Here is a 9,326-nt window from a genome sequence, read left to right as displayed (position 1 = left end):
TCTCCTGAATATAAGTGACCAGAATGGAATTGTGAGGGAGTCATGCCAAGAGACGAAAATCCTAAGCAATGACAGCAGGATTTCTGTTCAGTAAAATCCCAGTGATTTGTCATTAGCTGGCAAGAGAAAGAGGCCTATGGGGTTGCCTTGTCAAAGAGTCATTGATTAGTCACAAACCCCACAGGGCTGCACCCCAGAGGGCAGAAGAGAGAGAACAGCAGGCCTCCAAACCACCTGCTCTGTGATGAACAGCTCAGAGATGATGGGAAGAGAAAAATATCTCCCACTGAGACTGGGGCAGGGTTGCAGACAATGCAGCCTAATCATGTTCCGTGGTAAATGAGCCTAGAACTGTCAAAGTCAATGGAGTCAGAACAGGAAGCAGCAGGCTCGTCAGAGGACAGCTGCAGCCTTCAACAGACGTGAAACAATTTTTTTAATACCTTTTCATTATGATAGTATCACACAAACACTGTAATTTGAAACATACAAGGAACAAATAAAAAATTATGATAACCCCAGCATGGAATCAGCAACTATTCCCTGAGACACTTTAAAATACAAGTCTCTTTTCTAGATCATGGTGATGGGAAGGCCACTAACAAGCTTTCTTTAAACTTGAACTTCAGAGGAGATCGAGGTGAACAAAGTGATCACACGGAGGAGTACCAGCAGGAACGAGGCTCTCGTCCATTGAGGATACTGAGACATATACAGAGAAATAGAATCACTTCCTAGACTGAGTTCCCGAGAGGGGAATTAAAAGTGCTTCCCGAAGTCAGAAGAGAAAAGAATCGGGGCAGACCCAGCAGATGGGGCTGGGAGGAGCAGGGGTCTGAGAAAAGCTTCCCGAGGAGGTGACCTTGAAACTGAGATCTTAGGAACTCATCCGTCAAAAGCATAATAGAGATGCAGCCAGGCAGAAAAGATAACGTGCAAAAAACGCTTCTTGGTTTTATGAGATTCGGGAGAAAACCTAAACTGTACTGAAGAACTGAGAAGAGACTGAACAGCTTCAAGGTAGCATCAAGGGGCTCAAAGGGGAGGGTCCACATGGGCTGGAGAGGTGGGCAGGTCAGAGGGCACAGGACACTGTCAACGTTCATCTGAGTCCTTCAGATACCTGCGTTTCTATGAAAAAACATGCATACATGTACCTATAATGCACATATATGTACATATATTGTTTGTACACATAAATGCATGTAGATATAGGGGTATAACCATAAACGAGCAATCACATGCTCGTTTTTCTCAGGAAAGTATTCAGGAGCTAATGCTCTTGCATTATTCCTGTGTCAGTTTCATTTCATGCCTACCAGCTTCTATTATCTGTTTACATTAACATTCAATAAGAAAAATTATCACTTAAATTTTGACACAGGGAATAAATATTATCCCCTCCCCACCCTGTTTTTGCTCACCTCACAGAAAGGACTTCCTGCTTACTGAACAATAAACAATATGGTTGACATTCGAGTTGCAGAAGCTTGGTGATTCTGTGGAACACCTCCTTTACCAAGAGACATTGTCTACCAATGTTCACTTCCTACTCATCCCAGAACAAGGGCATTGACGCAGGAAGCAATCCATCAGATTAGTGTTAGGTCCTAGCCTTAGTTCAATTTGACACATACGATTAATTTTTTCCTGGTTTACACAGTGACAGAACTCAGGGAAAGAAGTATGACAATCCTGAGCCTGCATACTAAAGGGTAGACAGAGGTGGCATAAGCTGCCTTTGCAAAGAAAATGATCTCAGAGGTCACCACAGCCCCTAACACTTCCTAGCCTGTTGCCTTGTATCTTCTCTGGGCCCAGGTTTCTCAAATGACCCCCACAGACATTCGAGTTTCAATCCCTACTGTAAATATATATGAGCTAGTAGGTTGGTTATAGAATTACTAACCCCATAATTCATTTCCAGAAAATTTTTTATTAAAACACGAAGTCTTTAAAGTTCTCAGAAATACCTATAAATTTATTGAAATTATATGTAAAGTATGGTGCTTATGGCCCTATGATTCTGGGAAGACAGCTCGTAGATTTTTATTGTTTTTTCCTTTTAAGAGAACCATGATTCAAGTATGGGAACCACCACAAGTTAAATACAGTAATAGATTTGAAATCCTTCAAATTTTACAATACCGTCTTCCCATAGTCAATCAAGTGTGCCCTTACTCTGGATGCCTTTGTGCCTTCTTGAGGCATGTGTCTATGAGTGTGAGAGTGGGAGAGGAGAGGTGTGTAAGAAACAGGATGGGGGTGAGGAAGGGAGAGGAGGATCCTGATGGTAAGGTGAGATGGATTGAAGGCAGAGGTCTAGATGCAGTATAATGCCAAACTCTGAGGTCCTGGAGTGCGTGGTCTTTTTCACTCTAGGACTAGTGACGTTTGCTTTCCTACTTCTCATGTTACATTAGGTCTCACTTCTGTCAGCAACAATCCTCTAGATGTGCCCATTTCACAGCTACTAGCTTTCTTACATGTAATTTCAGCTATAAAGTTTTAGCCTGGAATCCTGCACAGATGGTTCAGCTCCAATAAAGAACTTATAATCCCTGACTCCCACCCAAACTTCATTCATGGACAGAACCAAAGCAAAAGCTTGGATCTTGAATTTACGCAACAATTGAAAATGACTCCTTTCCATTTAAATAAACGTGAAGAATCTCCATGGATCCAACAAGCTGATCGAATTGCAATATGTCCCTCCATCTGAAGTTTGTGACCGTCACCTCAGCACTCAGACTGGCCTTCGCTGTGTGTACTAAGTGCATCTGTAAGTTTCACACCAATGTCTTTTCATCTTTCTCACACACTAACATGAAAGCAGAACATATAGAAAGCAGACGGCAGGACTCCTCTATAACCACAGCAGAACCCACTTATCCCCTAGATATGCATCTCCTAAGCACCCCCATATCACCTGCCTACTCAGGTAAATTCATTCCTAGGAAAGATCCCTGAATTGGCTGGTTTTGTGTCAAGTTGACAGAAGTTGGAGTTATCACAGAGAAAGAAGTCTCAGTTGAGGAAATGCCTCTGTGAGATCCGCTGTAAGGCATTTTCCCAGCTTGTGATCAAGGGAGGAGGGCCCAGCCCATTGTGGGTGGTGCCATCCCTGGGCAGGTTGACCTGGGTTCTATAAGAAAGCAGGGTGAGCAAGGTAGAGGAAGCAATCCAGTAAGCAATATCCCTCCATGGCCTCTGCATCAGCTTCTGCTTCCTCGCCTGCTTCAGTTCCAGTCCTGACTTCCTGTGGTGATGAACAGCAATATGAAAGTGTAAGCTGAATAAACCCTTTCCTCCCCAGCTTGCTTCTTGGTCATGATGTTTGTGTAGGAATAGAAACCCTGAGTAAGACAATCCATTTATTTGATTACCTACAGGAGGTAGGTACAAAGAAGATGATAGAAAGGATTTCTCATGCATGCTCTGCCAACATCTGTCTTATTTCTACTGACATCTGTGCATTAGGAGGCTGTTTAACAGCATTCTCAACCTCAACACCCGAGTGCCAGGACCACCACCCACCAACCAGTTTCAAAAACCAAAAGTATCTCTAGGTATTGTCAGATGTGCACTGGGTCAACATCTATAGTGCCTTGACATGAGTAGACAAATTTAACCCTTTGATAGCTCTTAAAGAAGACATTCTCAACCCCCACAGGAGTAGCACAATGGATATCCTGCATTTTAGATTTTTACATTATGATTCATAAAAAAAATCATTTTAGGGATGGGGTCACCAAGACAAGAGAAACATTAAAGGGTCACAGCATTAGGGAGGTTGAGAACCACTGTCTTAAAGGTTCAGCATGGGACTTGGGAATGAGTCCACAGCACAGATACTGTTGTCTATTTTCAGACATGTGTGTCGTTCACTACTCCACAGGTTCTTCAAAGCAAGCACTGAAATACCAGTAGGCCAAGGTCCTTTCAATTCTCTTTTTCACATGAGTCCTGCTTCTGAGAGACCAGAGCACCCATTAAACCCCAGATCGCTTTCTCTCTGATTGTCCATCCAGTTGCAGCACCTCAGCTTCACCTCAGAAAACCCAGTTTCTCACCAACAGATACCAGTGCTACCTACTGAGTTTTAGGGTGGATTTCACAACAGACCTTCGTTAGAACAAGGTGTGCAGCTTCCCTTGTCTCATTTACACAGAAGCATCTAGCTGGATTCTAGAGTCATGTGAGGTGTAATGATGCTCCTAGCCAAGAAGAAGACAATGGTGACTACTGAGCTGGAACTCACGACTCCCTGTGGGTCAGGAACAAGAGCAGGAGCGAGGCACATTGGCGGGGATCTGAGCTTTGCTTCCATGCACACTGGTGTGTGGCTTAGCTCTCCATCACAGCGAAAGCAGTCTTTGTGATGTGGACAGGACAGCTGTTAAACTAAGCATCACCATTAACAAAAGTATGCTTCCCAGTGTATGCGCCAGCAACCTCTAATTAGTATGTCCCTAATGAGCCAAGGATAAAAGGAGAAAGATGGCCACACAGGAAGAAAGGAAGGAAGAAGAGAGGGAGGGAGGGAGAGAGGGAGAGAAAGGAAAGGATGGAGAAAGGAAGGAAAGAAGAAAAGTGTCTTGCGCCCCACTTCCCGCCCGTAGGAAAAGGCGTGCGACCACAGGATTCTTCTGCGAACAACCTTTATTGTACAATAGTCTTAGCAGGGGATCTCCCTGAGCAGGGGACTTCTCCTTTGAGCAGGGGACTTCTCCGCGTGGGAGAGAAAAGCATTGCTTATATATGCCCAGGAGACTCGTGTCGCTACCTGATTGGTGCGCCCTCCAGTAACTCAATAGTATGCCCAGAGAGCGGGCTATGACGTATGTGGCGCATGCGCATTAAGTCTCTTGGCTGGGCAACAGCTCTGTTTGCTGAGTTCTTGGCGGGAAGCCGGCGCCATGTTTGGGTGTGGCACAAACGACTCCCTACAGAAAAGTGTCATAACTCTAGAGGTGGAAGGACATAGAAGAATAGAGCCAATAAATGAATTAGACAACAAAGTCTTCAGCCATGGCCAACTTTATTCAGAGCATCTGACACTGCACTCAGAGGGTAAAGAAGAATTGCACGAATAAAGTATGCAATCACAAAGACAAGCTGCATGTAGAACAACATGTTTTCCCATATATACATATGGGAGGCATATAAACATAGTTATTTGTACCGAATTATCTGAAGTAAACTCATTCCTATTCTCCATCTACATCTGGAAGGATCACAAGAACACACTTCAAGAACAATTCTGTCTTTTTGAAGAAACTGAGGTCACAAAGACTCTTGTCTTAATTTACTTAGAGCTATCACACAAGCACTAAAAATTATACAACCCCATTTTTGAACTGTGTTCTGACAGGAAGGGCTCTGACAAGGAGGACGAATGGAGTGGGTGAGTGAATGAGAGAGGAAGGGAAGGAGGGAGAAAAGGAAGGAGAGAAGACCAGTATTATGGTTTGAATATGAAATGTCTCTAAAGGCTCATAAGAAGTTGTTGAACCTGTAGAAGGTGGCTCATGGCTCATAGCCCATCCCCTCCCCAACCTAGTCTCTCTGCTTCTCCATCTATGAAGATGTGCGGAAGGCTGCTGTCAAGGCCTGCTGCCAAAACCAAGATGGGCCACCTTAAACTCATCTAGCTACCAAGAGTTGGCTGACTCGATGGAATAATCCTCCAGAACTGCAAGCAAAACAAACAAGAAAACAAACAACCCCCTGCTTCATTAAGTTAGTCATGCTAATGCTTAACCACAACAAGAAGCAATGCAAGGACTACATTCAGATTCATAGGTGCAGGGGAGCTAGGACTATGCTCACCCAAGTCTCGTCTCTTTGGTCTGCACTAGTTGAAGTCTTCAGACTTCCATGCTGAGGTAGAGAGACACTGAGTCTTTGCCAGACGATACAGGTTGAATACCCAGACCTTATACAAGTCTAATGTACTAGGGAGGAAGAGATAGTTTCTATTCGATGGATGTTCTTTCCCCACATATTGTCCTTTATTCCCAGGTTTTGCTTCAGAGATTTATGTATTTACATATTATTAGTTCAGAATAGTACCCGCTGGTTAATTGCCTAATTGTTTAGATTGTGAGCAAGGATAAGCTCTTCAGATGTTTCATCTTGACTGTGTCAAGTCTTTGTGTTTATATGGAGGAATCAGGCAGTGTAGGAAGAGGGGAAACTATTCATTTGTTTTGCTTTTTGAAACTCCCCCCTCATAAGCTGTTTGGCTCCATGTTAGGAATTAAGAGTTTAAGATAGTTGACACACTTCATGTCAGCTGAGTGATCTCTTTAGAGCTTAATATGGAGACAAATATTTTCAAGGTTCCACATACGTAAATGACAGCCATATCAAGTTAGCAGCTATGTCTAAACTTAAGCGTAAGTCGCTCTTAAAAGACTACGTGCAAAGGTTAGACAGTCCTTCACTGCAGTTCACCACAGAAACAAAGCTCTTACAGTGATATTATCTGGAACACATTTTCTCTCTCCCTCATTCTCACTGTTACACAAGGAAGGATGCTGAACTCTCAGCTCCCAGGAACCTTGGCTCTATAGGGAGACTCAGTTGGAATTTGCAGCCTCCTGTTTGAGGTCTAGAGAGTTTGAATATTCTACTAGAATCCCAGCTGAACCCAGCTACCCCAAGCCTGTCACAAACAAGACTCTGAAGATGGAGCTGCCTGTAAAAATCAGAGTAAAGTCACTTGCTCAAGTGTGGGGTGGAATGGCGTTGGGGGTGATGGGATGGGACAGACCTACTCATGAGACTTTTATGTTGAAGAGAGCATTTGTAAGAAGGAGTCTTCGAATAATGGAGAAAAGAATTTTTGTTTAAAAAGTATGGAACATAAATAAAATTTTATGGTGAAAATGCCATTCCTGTAACAATTTTTTTCTCCAGTACTGAAATGAGTCAGAATGAAGAAGTGAGCTACATCCCCTCACCCCACGTACACTGCTAAATTTATATAAAATGTACTACAAATCCCAGCATGCCATTACACTAGCTTCCCCACCCCCACCCCCACCTGGCCATGTAAGCCTTTGGGAAGCCAGGTACTGTCAGCATGAAGTAGATCTTTGAAATCAGCTTGTGTGGTTGAGGAAAATATGTGTAATTCTGAACGAAGGACTGGCCTTGGTAAAAAAGATTTTACTGGGGTCGTAAAGGATTTAATGAAAAGAGAATTTAAGTTCTCAGGAGCAGAAAGAAGTTGGGCGAGCGTTTGAAGCCCGATCCTCCGGACTTGTGCTTTGCTTTCAGACCCTGGGAAACTTCGGCCTAGGTAGACTGAGGTCAGAAGTGGTCATCAAGACGGAAGTGAATCCCCCCAAACGAACACCTGCTGGCGCAAAAAGTGACGCGATTGACTAAACCTACTTTGTTCACCGATATTCCGCTAACTTGTGAAGAGAAGAACTTACCCGGTGATCTTTAACCAGTTAATGCAGGATGGTCCTTCAACGTTAAATGCTGCAGAGATTTTTAATGTTGACTTTACCCCCAAAATTCGGGAATATAGTTTTGGGAGAGACCTTTTCCAGTTTTTTCAGTCTTCACAACGACAGCAATCAAGTTGTAAAAGATACATTGGTGAAGGAGGAACTCCAGACGAGTTCTCGGCCTTTAAACCTTTTAGCCTCTAATGCTGCTGTGGCTGAACTTAAACCTGATGGTTCTACTTGATGGTGTCATACACCATGAAGTAAAGGAAGTTGGAACTCACATCTTGGTGTGTGCTGTAAGTTACACAACTCAGGGTGGAGAAAAAAAAAGTACTTTAGAAAATTCTTCAAATCTCAGGTTCTCAAACCATTGGATGTGAGAACCAAATTTTACAACACAGAGACTGATGAAGTATTTCCTGAAGCCCAAATTCAGAATATTACAACCTCACCAATGTTTAGTGAGAAAGTTTCACTGGATCAATAATGTACAACGTAGCAGAATTAAATTCGGTGAACCTAGCTGGGGAATGGGTATCTACATTTGGGTCCAGAGGCTATTTACAGCCAATGGACACATGCCAATTCTTACACTGCCTAAAGCCCAAGAAGGAATTTGCAGAAAGAGCCAACATCATTAAGAGAGTGACAGTCATTGGGAAGCTGGTTATGGTGTGGAAAACAAATCTAGGTGAAAGGGGCCAATTACAGACCAGCCAGCTTCAAAGGATGGCTCCAGGTTCTGGAGATGTTAGGCTGTCTTTAGAGGCTATCCCAGAAACTGTAAACCTAGAAGGACCTTTCCATATTACCTGCAACGTCACGGACTGCAATGAGAGGACGGTGGACCTAGTGCTGGAGATGTCCAACACTAACTCCATCCACCGGATTTCAGGAAGACAGCTGGGGAAGCTGCACCCCAGCCCCTCGCTCTGCCTGGCCCTGACTCTCCTGCCCTCGGTACAGGGGCTCCAAAGTGTCTGGCTTAAGACTCACTGGCACATTGTTAAAGAGCACGTACAGTGATGACGTCTCGAGTGGTCTCAGTAGCTGTGGAAGTGGGAGCCTAAGGAAAAGTCCTGACGTCAAACTTTTGTTTAATCACAGAAACGCTCTCCGCATTTTGTCAGTTCTGTGCAGTGATCAGTAGCAGAAATAAATATATGCTATTTTAATTTGTTTCCTTTAAAACAGTTAAATAGTAAATGCTTGTTTGTTGTATAAAAAAAAAAAGAAGAGAACACATTTGTGCTCCAATTTGGCTTTTTGAGTGTGTGTGTGTGTGTGTGTGTGTATGTAGCTACTTGCAAACTGCTTTTTATTGGTAAGCTAATATTATATATATATATATATATGTGTGTGTGTGTGTGTGTGTGTGTGTGTGTGTGTGTGTGTGTGTGTGTGTGTATATAATCAAAAAGGGAAAGAAATGAAAGCCAACCAGATTTCTAGTAACCTTAGTGATGACATGACAGCTTAGACACTGTATATGTGTTTGGAGTAAGGACTGAGAAAGAATAATCAGACTGGGTTATAGGAACATTTTCCAGAACTTGTGTTCTCATCCTGAGAGCCCAAGAAAATAGCCCCTCAATTAAGATTAATATCAGAGCATACAGAGAATAATGGCTTCATTGAAAATTCAGTTACAAGCCAAACTCTTTCTTTCTGCTTAGAAATGCCTTCCCAGTCTCAGAAAGAGTTGACATCAGCTGTGAAGGGCAGAAAAAGGCTCAGATGAGGCAAGCTCTTAAAAACAGAGCTTATAGGACCCCTGCCATCTTTCAAGATTGGAAAGAAAAACCCAAGGTGAATAGCTAAGAAGTGAGATTTTAAAAGTTCTCTGTGTGTCCGTCT

General features: G+C 43.1%; 1 pseudogene across 1 annotated transcript; it reads left to right on the top strand.

The window, feature by feature from the left end:
* Positions 1-5,398: 5,398 nt before the first annotated feature.
* LOC308431928 (trafficking protein particle complex subunit 13-like) lies at positions 5,399-8,619 on the top strand (annotated as a pseudogene). The gene is made up of 2 exons: positions 5,399-5,407; positions 7,288-8,619. The product of its transcript is annotated as a trafficking protein particle complex subunit 13-like (transcript).
* The last annotated feature ends 707 nt before the right edge of the window (positions 8,620-9,326 follow it).

Source organism: Micromys minutus, assembly GCF_963924665.1.
Source record: "Micromys minutus genome assembly, chromosome: 17".
NCBI classification, from domain to species: Eukaryota; Metazoa; Chordata; class Mammalia; order Rodentia; family Muridae; genus Micromys; species Micromys minutus.
The sequence above is the reverse complement of the archived record's forward strand: the minus strand, read 5'-3'. Positions and strand labels throughout refer to the sequence as shown.